The 12,419-nt window shown below is 31.1% G+C and overlaps 1 long non-coding RNA gene across 1 annotated transcript; it reads left to right on the top strand.

Moving 5' to 3' along the window:
- Positions 1–3,712: 3,712 nt before the first annotated feature.
- LOC128997063 (uncharacterized) lies at positions 3,713–5,314 on the top strand. The gene is made up of 3 exons (XR_008491087.1): positions 3,713–3,839; positions 4,547–4,606; positions 5,167–5,314. It is a non-coding gene; the product is annotated as an uncharacterized LOC128997063 (long non-coding RNA).
- The last annotated feature ends 7,105 nt before the right edge of the window (positions 5,315–12,419 follow it).

Here is a 12,419-nt window from a genome sequence, read left to right as displayed (position 1 = left end):
AAATATTGGTTCTGTTTATACAACCATTGTGTTTACAATTTATTTTCATCTCAACTCATTAAAAGCTTTATTGACATAGCAAACAGAAAATAATAAAATAAAAAATCTGCATTTGGAAACTGTGGTGGCTTACCAATAGATATTTTTTCAAGCCGGGGCATTATGCAAGAATGCATGTAACCTATTCTACATCGTTGACTTTTGAGTTGACGGGAGGAAACAATATATTATGTATATCAATGTCAGCTAGTAAACGAAAAAAACACTCTCTGTTTAGAAACCGTTATAATCTTCATAAGTAATTAGTAGTAATCTTCTAGACTAGAAACGCGATTTCACTGTTTATAGTCCTGCAGCTGGCTATACTTTAGTGTGCAAACTTGCGTATACTGAATATTGTTGCATAACCTTTTCGTCTAAGGAGTTTAAAAACCTGGATGTTTACCTCCTACCCCCCACGTTTTTTGACTACGACGTCATAAATAGGGCGGCAAGGATTTCTTTTAAAGTAAATAATCGCGTAATATTTGTTGGATTGGGATAAGCTTTTTTTTGTTTGAAAGATAAGCTTAAATGTAATTTTCCTTACATTTACACATTTGTTGTATAATAAGTACATTTTGTTTAATTGAGCAAAACCCGTGTTTTTAAATATTGTTGTGTTATTTTTGTAAATAACACAATTATAGCAAAATTACTTATTAGTCTGTCATCTAGAGCTGTGTGCAAGTCATATATTTTACCATTTAATGTGGATGTAGGTGTCTAAAGAAATGTTTTCAATTCGGGTGTCACGTCTGCACTCGCTGCATTTTCCGGTTATGACGTCATCAAAATGGCTCACATGTTACGTTTTCTCCACCAATTTTACTTAAAAAAGGACCATTATCCCATTTTATACAAATAAAAGCACAACAACCCATGTAATTGATCTAAAGGAATATCCCCAATAAATGAAAATGCGTTTTTGAACATCACATCACAGCTTCTCCGCTATTTTAGAAGAATATTCTCCATTTTTAATCTTTGAAAGCTTTTTGATTATAAGGCAAAATGCGAGGATCACGATAAACTGAGAAACGTTTTTTTTTATATTTTACGTTATTGATAATGACATTCCCTTTAAGGAAATATGAATTGTTTGTAGGTCTTAATAAGTAAAATTATTATCAAAGTTTTATTTTCATTCGGTATGGATAACTTAATGAAGTCACAGAGCTATTACTTCCTATGCTAAAGTAAGAGTATTATTTTCTGTAGAGATTGGTCCAGTTGAAATTGCTGATTTCAAAATGGGACTGTCCTTGGTTAGTTTTTAAATCCTGGCTTATTATTCACGGAACCAGTCAATTCTAGTCCGGTGAAAAACTAGTAACTAGTAGATTACTAAGTATTTGAAACTTTATCAATCTAACATATAATAATTCAACCCAACGTATTCTTATATCTCCCATTCCGTTTTCTGTGCAATAAATTGAGTATAACAATAAATACATTAAGTTTAACCACATGCAGTTGCTTATTATCAAACAAAAAAAGTATTTAAAATAATGACTTATTTTAATTTTTGTAACTAAGAATTGTGATATTGACAGCATGGAATTCACAAAATGGACGTGTCAAAGAATAGCACGTAAAATTTAATACGACACAATATATAAACATCGTTAAAATGTGTAAAAGAAGGAGGGTGAATATTGTGGCAGTACAAATGGGGTTGGGTAAAATAAAAACTACTTGTAAGTCTACAACTAAATGAGCTCAAGAGAATTCTTAGTAATTGTCATGTGACAAACGAGAATAAAGTATAAACAACATTTTCGCAACGAGGAATATCTTTGAGTAATGCTTTTCATTTCAGTTACTAATGACCATCACCCTCTGCAGGAAAAACTTACATTTTATTTATCTTTCTCAAGATATTATACTTCCTTACATCAATGTACTTTGTTTGAAAATTTTCATAACACGGACCAAGGAATATTTCCTAAGATGGAAAATAAATAAAGACACCAAAATTCATGACGAAATAAAACAACTGAAATAACACTAGAATTCCTTATTATAAAAGCTTTGTGTTTAGTGGAATGTAGTATTCGCTGTATCATTGTTTGAGAAACGTGGAAATGCAATTGTAAAATGCAACACTCAGTAAATAAAAGTTTCGTCACAAAGAGTTTCAGTCCTATAAAAGAGATCTGCCGTGTATGATCCACAGAAGCCAACAACTGGTGAGTATGATAAGTCTATGACTAGAATAGGTAATACAAGTACTCGATAACAGGATAACTATACTGAGAAAAATTCTAACACATGTCGTGATATGATGCTGTACGTGTAACTGTTTCATTTGTCAACTTTCATTTACGACACATAAATAATTTAACTATGTAATCTTAAAAAAGAATCTCAACTTCACTGTATGAACAAAAGTAATAATTGCGGTTACCAAAAGTGATAAATACTACCAAATACATACCAAAACATTATTCACTTAAGCTGTATTATGTTAGTGTATGTGCTTAAATTAAATATACTATTCCCTTGTGGTCCCTCGTAAATACCATTGTTTAATCGGACGGCTTCAAAGAAATTCAGTAAATATTTTCTAATGACAAAAATGGGTACATTTCTAGAAGCATGTATTAATTTCAAATAATTTATTTGTTTTTTTTTTGTGATTAAAATACGTTTACATCTGAACATAACGAGAAAGATTTAGATTTTATAATTAAATAGTTCATCCTACTTTCCTCAGTGATAATCATTAAAATATGTTAAAACTTCTAGAAAAAATTAATTCATTGCGCCTGTAACTTGTTTGATACCAAACTGATTTGTTAAAACTATTCTACCTGTTGCTCGAATTCGATCAATTGCTAAGTATTACAGGCGTCATTTAAAAACGAATAACAATCACAACTTTTTATGACTTTAAAATATTCTACTTAAAGACTTTGGAAATACTCAAGATGTACATAACAAATCGATATAATCATAATTTGTTGTAAATATCTGATCATTTTTCAAAAGCTAATCTTGTTTTTTAGTGTTTTATAAAAATAGCCTTACTCATAGCCACATTAGGTTGTCCATAATAACAATTAATTATAAATTGTAAAAAGAACCATTATTTCTATTTCTTCTCCTTGGTGGCGTTCTATGATTTTCCTATGTTTTCATAGTTTGCCAATCGGCTCTTACAATGATTACTAAGAAATGCAGCACAGTGTTTTAGTTTTCTTTTTAGAATATCAATCTAGACTCTCTCGCTTATTTCTATTGTAATATTTACGCTAACCCAAATTCAAAAAAATAAATATTTAATTTTAACTAATTTATAAAATGTTTTTAGCAGATTGTTAAATTAGCAAACATATTGACTATTTACAATTAACATATGTTTTTCTTTTACTTTTAATTTCTGACAAGAGCTGGAGTTTCATAACAAGTTTTGTTTCCATGTTTATCTTATAGAGAAATTAGAAACTTTAAAGGGCCCCAGGGCCTCATTTTCTAAATATTCCCCTAAAAAGAATGCTTCCTGCACAACTTCACGTTTACGCTCTTTCCGATAACACCAAAAACATGTCAATCAGTTCAGTAGTATCGGAGGAGTGATTGTCACAAAAAGCTGCGTGCGTATTAAATAAGCATAGATATAGAAAAATAAATCTTGGCTATATCCATAGTAAATTTAAAAAAAATGGGCTAAGGGTTGGGTGCCAAACTGTTTTTTTATGTTTACACTTTTCTAATATTTTTCAGCAAATCATTAGCAATGTCTGCCACCCAAAGTTTCGTTGTCGCCGCTGTCATGGCAGCTCTCTTCATGGAAGGTATGGTTAGCGATACACTAAGCATCGTTAGGTAAGGCTTGTGCCTTATATAAATATACCAACACAAAATAAGTTAATTAAAAGACGAGATTATAACATTGAAACACTTTTGTATTAAGAAAGAACTACAATAAAATAAAATATAACATTTACAAAACAGTTCAAAACAGTCAGCTGATCATATGATAATTTTTACACTCAAAGAACAGATGAGACAGTAAGTAGCAGATTCATATTAATGGCAAAACTATGTAGCCACAATAGGTTAGTTATGAAACAATAGTTATGAAATTGATGTAAATAAAATAATATAGTTAATTTCATAAGGAGCGGCTTTATTGGGATTTATGGAAAAATCGTCCAGTTTTAAATTTTTTTTTTGGAGTGTAAGGTAGATTAGAGTGTAAAGTTTCAGTTTTAAGATACAAACCATAGTTGTTAATATAGCTATGGAATTGAATCTTCAATTGATAAACACATTTAAACATCGTATGTTGATGAGGGAAATTGATCGGTTTTTTATATTATGATTAAAATAACATAATGATTTGAATACAGCATAAATAGACAGTTCTAATGGCGACTAGCTTATCCGATGTTTTCTATTTCTTTCCAAATTGGCACCCTTAAGGGACGATCTAACTGTCATAGTAACATTTTTTAGCTCATCATTGAATTTGCTGACAAGTTTTATAATTTATTTTCAGGTGTCCTTGCTAGAGGGGGCCTAATCGGGGGGAAGAAGAAGTAATATAAACAAGTGCATAGTAAGTATTATGGTTTATTTGCATTGACATATTACAAACACAAAGTGTATATAAACTTTTCCTAATTAAATTTCAACTTTAACGCAACATCTTCAAGACAAATCTGTATTATGTTTATTTTATACATGAATAGCTTATCAGTTGTTTCTCTTGTGTAGCAGGAAGTTCTGATCTTTCTTGAAATATTACGTTCACACAACAATTTAAACTGGAGTGTTTTGTATAGACAATAAATGTAAAAACAGGTAGGCTCTCAATCAACATCTATTAGTAAAGTAAATTTTTAAGTTTAGTTTAATTTAATTGTGTATCGTGTTTCATATCGATTTAATAACAACTGAGCCATGCGACATGATATTGATTTCTTTTAGTAATATAAGAGGTCCGATTGTCATGACTCAATAACTTAGCTGGGTTAAATACCTCCAATGTCAAATACTTATCTCTGCAGCTTGTGTTGGAAACTAAATCAAAAAGCTTATATCTGTTGTAACAATATGGATAGTCGAAAAATATTTTAGACAATATAATAATATGAGACATGTTCTTTTCGTTCACAGAAGGAGGACGATGAAAAAGAAGAAGTGACTACTCCAAAGCTTATGATGTACATCATTCTATAAGAGATTATTAAACTAAATAAAAAAAAAATCCTTGAATGTTAATTGAAACCTTAGAGAACCTTAGTTGTTAAATACTATAAAAACATATAAGTAAAAAATAATGACATAAGTTTTACGTACCTAATAATATTCTAGAGTAGGTTCTGATTTTTAAATTTAAATCATAGTTTTAAAACTGGAGTTAACATTAAGCATTTTTTTATTATATTTATCATGATTTTATTGGTAGAAATAAAAATTGAAACCATTTTATTTTTGTAAATTATAATCTCCTGTTAAAATCTCTCATTAAAAAATGAATACATTATTTTATTTTTGAGCAAATTTTTTTCTTTTGAGTGTTTTTTTGGTTTGATTATGATAATATTGTTTTGTTTTTTCTTCTTGAAGACGGTGTGAGCTATTTAAAATTTTACCTTTGAATACTTCAAGCAAAATTTAAAAAATGGGGGTGATGGGATTGCTTATTGGTTCTATTATCGAATTTTTTTGAGTACTTTTGGAAACAATATGTTTTGGACATATCCTTTTTGAAAATGACTATCCATGAAACATTCCAAAAGAATCTGCATTTGGAAACGGTGATCGCTTGCCAATAGACATTTTTTCAACCCGGGGAATTATGCAAGAATGTGTGTAATCTATGCTACATCGTTGACTGGATGAACAATATATTATTATATATCACTGTAAGCTAGTAAACGAAAAACACTCCCTTTTTAGAAACTGTTATAGTCTTCATAAGTCAGTACTCCGTTCTAAGCTAAAACACGATTTCACTGTTTATATTATTACAGTCCTGCAGCTGTAATTCAGTATTTTCTGCTTCGTAATCAATTGAGTATAACAATAAATACATTAAGTTTAACTACATGCAGTTGCTTATTATAAAAAAATAGTATTTAAAATAATGACTTATTTTAATTTTTGTAACTAAGAATGGAGATATTGACAGCATGGAATTCACAAAATGGAAGTGTCAAAGAATAGCACGTACAATTTATTACGACACAATATATATAAACATCGTTAAAATGTGTAAAAGAAGGAGGGTGAATATTGTGACAGTACAAATGGGGTTGGATAAAATAAAAACTCCTTGTAAGTCTACAACTAAATGAGCTCAAGAGAATTCTTAGTAATTGTAATGTAGCAAAAGAGAATTTCTGTATTAATAAGGTATGACAATCTTGTCTAAAGGTTTAATTGCAAGCATTTCTTGGTATAAGCTGGAAAATTTTCTTTTTTTTATTCTCCCACATAACATACTCTTTGGGAAACCACCTGTTAAGTATTATACAAAAAACATTCTCAATTACACTAAACCTTGTAGACAACAATGCAAAATATATATAAGCGGATCACCGACGAAGTAGGGAAGCTGGGCCTCCAACGTACGAGCTAAGTTTCTCCCAAATCAGTGAATGAGTAAAAGAAATGACCATTGCAAACCTCTGTTTGTCAGCACTGGTATCTTAACAATTGTCAGTCATTAAATTTTTATGTCAGCCGACCATGTGAAGGCAAATCTACATAAATTACCTACAAGAAATACTGTTCATAGCCATGGTACAAGACATCGCTCTGACATACCTTTCTGCCGGCTGTCAAAAAAACAAAGATTCTTCCCCAACGCTTGCCCTGAAGATTTACAACCACCTGCCTACGTCAATAAAAAACCAAGGGGAAACGGCCTTTCATACAGCCCTGAAAAACTTGTTGAGGGAGAAACCATACTACAGCCTACAAGACTAAGAAACTTTAAATTAATAAGCCTGTGGCAAAATCATCAACCGCCAAAGTACTTTTAACATAGTATCATATTTCAATCTATGGAAGTTTTTGTGTATATAGTGTAAATAGAAAATTGACGCAACCCATCCGGCTCGGCTGGTCTCGGTCAAGGAGGAGGTAATTAAGATAATATCTGTATATGTAATTTGGGTTGCAAAAAAAAAAAACACCTAGTAAAAAAATAATCACCTATTAGATGATTGAAAACACAAAACATAGTAGCATGTTGTGTAAGCACATAGTTTTCTAAACCATACAAACTCGAAACAATAGTGCTTATTAGTAGAGTTATCGACAATGAGTGTCGGTCGCATTCTAGTAAGTTTACTTCATTTGGAGTGAATTGTTTGGGATCGCTATTGATAATCCATTGAATACTCAGTGATAAAGACATTTCATGGGGAAATGCACTTACCTTCTTTAGTTCATGTGTTATTTACAGCAAGGTGAAAACATGAGCTAGCATACCGTTACATCAAGGAAACAATAAACTATTTATGTGTTGAAATTTTATTACATATAAAACGAATTAATTAAGTTGGATTTGAAATAAAAGAAAACTAGTTAGCTACTTAATAGTTTTATAAGCTATAAAATATAAAATAAATACGATACCTTTAATGAAAAAATTGTTTCTCTTATCAAGCTGAGCCTAAATTTTACAGAACACTCTCAAGAGTTTTTATCACAATTATATGAAGATGGTGAAGTAATATTTGTTTCCTGTATGCAATTAGTTTATGATTGTGCACTATTCATTATTAAAAAAATACGATGTGAAAATGTTTTTATAGTTTTGTTACGCTTGTGACTTAATATAATTTATAAATTGATGTCAATGTTGTGAAGAAAGCATAACAGTTTAGACATTTTACTGGCTGAATAACTTTAAAAGCACAATTAAATCATAGTTTTTATGTTTAATACGCAAATTTGATGTAGGAAGTCTTTAAAAATTAATCTATATATATAAAAGGCAAAGCCCTCACTGACTGACTCACTCACTCACTCACTCATCACTAATTCTCCCACTTCCCATTTACCTAGGAGGCTGAAATTTGGTACACTGATTCTTTAGGCATTAAGTAAGAAAACTAAGTTGTTTTTATTCTGATCGGATTCTCGGGCTCCGCCCCAGTGGCTATGGAGTTTCCCATGTTAACCTTATGAGTACTCATATTTAAATGGAATTAATGAATTTTAACAGCTGTTTCAATTAAACAAGTTGGTTCTGTTCTATGATGTTCAATAGCATTGAAGTTACTACAAGGATTACCAACAGTGTGCAGCACTATTATTTTTTTTAATTTATGACAACAGCTAATTTGCAACCAAAAGGTGAGTGAGCGTAGCGAACGAACTTCAACCTGGAGGCGAGTTAGCGTAGCGAACGAGCTAACCTGAAGGCAAGTGAGCGCAGCGAACGAGCTCCAACCTAAAGGTGAGTGAGCGTAGTGAATGAACTTCAACCAGGACGTGATTGAGCCATGCGAACGAGCTCACTTATGAAGTAAAACGGGGCAAAGCCCGCGGGTACAGCTAGTTTAATATAAAGCTAATGTTTTGTACAAAAATGTAAACTAGACAAAATCTTAAGAAGAATATGTTTTTAACACTTTACGTGTATCTAGATAATTCCAAACAATCGTTAAAACTTTGGAAATACTAGTCGTTATTACCTTACCTTACCTTTTTGGCCATTGAAACCTCAGAAGGTTTTTGGCCTCGCCAACGATGCTTCTCCACTCTTCTCTATCCACCGCTGCCTCAGGAGTAGTGCCCAATACAGCCACATCCTTCAGCACCTGACTCCTCCATCGCAGTCTCGGCCTGCCGAATGGTCTTCTGCCTTCTGGTTTGTTCTGGTCCACAGCTTTGATTAATGATGAGTTCTCTCTCCTCCACACATGTCCAGCCCATCTCAGTCTCCTGCTTTTTATCCTTGCTACTACATCTGGATGGTGATACACATCTCTCAATTCTCTATTCTTCCTAATTCTCCAGCCTTCTTCATCTTGAATTGGTCCGTATATTTTTTTCAGAATCTTGTTTAAAAAAATAATAAGTTTCTTTTCCCATTCTTATGTTAGTGCCCATGTTTCTGATCCATATAGTAGTACTGGAAGAATGATGGAGTGATAGATTTTAATTTTGGTATTTTTGGACAGAGTTTTTGACTTAAGCATATTGACTAGGGACCAGTAGGTTGCTGAGGCTACAATTACTCTATTTTGGATTTCTTTTTCCTCTTTGTTATCATGTGTTATTGTTATGCCGAGGTATTTAAACTCATCCACATGCTCAAACTCCAAATCATCCACTTTAAAATTCTCTTTCCTGGCTACTCCTTCGGTTCTAGCCACATTCATATATTTAGTTTTTTGATGGTTTATTGTTAGCCCAACATGGTTGGCTTCTTTTATTAGGACTTTTGTTAAGCTCTCTAGATCCTTTCTGTTTTCTGCAAGAAGTGCCACATCGTCAGCAAACGCTAGCACATTAATTTTAGTTCCAATATTAATTCCTGCTGCTAACTGTTTAGTCTTTTTGAGGGGATCTTCAATCACTAAATTAAAAAGGAGGGGCGAAAGGCCATCTCCTTGACGCACTCCTGTTGTTACTTCAAAACTTGAAGTATACTCTTGAAAATCAATGAACAGTAGGTGGACTTCTTTATTATATTCCCAATATTTCGAAAGAGATTGTTTGATAGTAAATATCTGGTCCGTTGTAGAGCGACCTTGGATAAATCCAGCTTGGTGGTCTTCTATATTTTCTTCTATATATACTTTTAGCCTATTTAGGATTACTTTTGACAGTACTTTATAAGCTGAGCTTAAAAGAGATATACCTCTGTAATTGTTACAGAGGTATATCTCTTTTAAGCTCAGCCTATAAAGTACTGTCAAAAGTAATCCTAAATAGGCTAAAAGTATATATAGAAGAAAATATAGAAATAAATAGAAAATATATACTAGTCGTTATGAAAAAGAAAAATTTAATTTTTATCCATTAAGTTCGTGTGATAAAAACTAATTGCTGCGAATAATTATCGTACTCTTTAAGCAACTAAAAGACGTTTCAATAATATGTTTAATGACAAGAGTAGAAGTGAGTCATTACATACTTTAGGCGATGTGTTTAAAGTTTGAGATTCTTTGATCACTTAAAAAATGCTCTTCATCATTCATAGTAATATATTTTTATAACTGTTAGGAACATTTAAAAAGTAATAACATTTTTTTGGGCTAGGCTTTCTATTTAAAGTTTGAATTTAAGTTGACTGTACGATCGATTTTGGTTATTGTAATTGAATAATTTGAAGAAACAATACCAAATATCTGTTGTTTTTTTTGGCAAATCAAAAAAAGATAGTGACCATTACTTGTCAATAGTAAACATTCTTTCTGCATAGAACTTTCTTAGGTGATAAACATATAACAAAAAAATGAGGATTTTACAGTAGAGTAGTGAAAAGTATAGATTCAAAATAAGCAAGAATATGTCATATTATGTTAACTGTGTATTTCGTAAATGTTGCTTTTAACCTTTAATTTTCACATTTCAGTAACTCTACTCAGCATGATTTATGTTCAATTTCTATTAACCAGTTGATGTTTGAGTTTAATTTATCACAAGGGTCAGTAGGAACTTGCCCCATTTTCATTACTTAATTTGCTTAAGAATATGTTATAATATTTCATCTTGCTCAATATACTTTTTTAGTTATTCTTTAAACAACTACCAAACGTTTTGTTTAATAAGCTTAGTTAATCAGTATTAACAAGTTTAATTAGTAATATATTGTTTAAATGGTTTTTACTAAATCTATAATTTATGGTGCATTCAATAACCCTGTGAAATGAATACGGAATTTTAGCTTACAAATATTACATCTCTACATTTTATATTTTTGTACTCTAAATGAAATCCTCGGTTTTAAAATAGCTGTTGTATATTGAATAAATTATTGTTTTCGCTAGCTAATGATCTTTGAGCTGACATACTGTATATTAGTCAGATCATCGTAATGACAGACTTTAATCACATACGTAATATAAAAAAAAACCATTGAATAAACCTCTGTATAATTCTCAGAGTATTCAAATTATACCGTGTGCATTTTGTTGTGATATTTAAAGTTATTGTTTTATGCTTGGTATAAAAAAGAACTTAAGATGGAAAATAAATAAAGGCACCAAAATTCAAGACGAAATAAAACAACTGAACTAACACTAGAACCGCTTATTATCAAAGCTTTGTGTTTAGTGGAATGTAGTTTTCGCTGTATCATTGTTTGAGAAACGTGGAAATGCAATTGTAAAATGCAACACTCAGTAAATAAAAGTTTCGTCACAAAGGGTTTCAGTCCTATAAAAGAGATCCGCTGTGTATGTTCCACAGAAGCCAACAACTGGTGAGTATGATAAGTCTATGACTAGAATAGGTAATACAAGTATTCGATAACAGGATAACTTTACTGATAAAATTCTGAAATCCAAATCCTAACTTATGTAGTATTATGATGGTGTACGTGTAACTGTTTCATTTGTCAACTTTCATTTACGACACATAAATAATTTAACTATGTAATCTTTAAAAAAATCTCAACTTTACTGTATGAACAAAAGTAATAATTAAGGTTACCAGAAGTGATAAATACTACCAAATACATACTAAAACATTATTCACTTAAGCTGTATTATGTTAGTGTATGTGCTTAAATTAAATATACTATTCCCTTTTGGTCCCTCGTAAATACCATTGTTTAATCGGATCTCTTCAAAGAAATTTAGAAAATATTTTCTAATGACAAAAATGGGTACATTTCTAGAAGCATATATACTTTCAAATAATTTAATTTTTTAATTTTTATTTCTTATCCTTGGTGGTGTTCTCTTGCTTTCCTATGTTTCCATAGTTTGCAAATCGGCTCTTACAATGATTACTAAGAAATTCAGCACAGTGTTAATTCAGCTTTCTTTTTAGAATATTAATCCAGGCTATATCGCTTATTTCTATGTAATATTTACGCTAACCCAAATTTAAATAGTAAATATTTCATTTAAACTAATTTAGTAAATGATTTTAGCAGACTGTTAAATTAGCAAACATATTGACTATTTACAATTAACATATAATCTTCTTCTCACTTTTAATTTCTGACAAGAGCTGGAGTATCAGAACAAGTTTTGTTTCCATGTTACTCTTATGGAGAAATTCGAAACTTTAAAGGGCCCCGGGGCCTCATTTTCTAAATATTTCCCTAAAAAGAAAGTTTCCTGCACAACTTTACGTTTACGCTCTTTTCAGTAACACCAAAAACATGCCAATCGGTTCAGTAGTATCGGAGGAGTGATTGTCACAAAAAGCTGCTTGCGTATTAAATAAGTATA

The sequence above is a fragment of the Macrosteles quadrilineatus genome, unplaced genomic scaffold, assembly GCF_028750875.1.
Source record: "Macrosteles quadrilineatus isolate MER2022 unplaced genomic scaffold, UCM_ALF_1.0 Scaffold_6__1_contigs__length_79288215, whole genome shotgun sequence".
Lineage (NCBI taxonomy): Eukaryota > Metazoa > Arthropoda > Insecta > Hemiptera > Cicadellidae > Macrosteles > Macrosteles quadrilineatus.
Note: the sequence above shows the minus strand (reverse complement) of the source record. Positions and strands in the feature narration are given on the sequence as shown.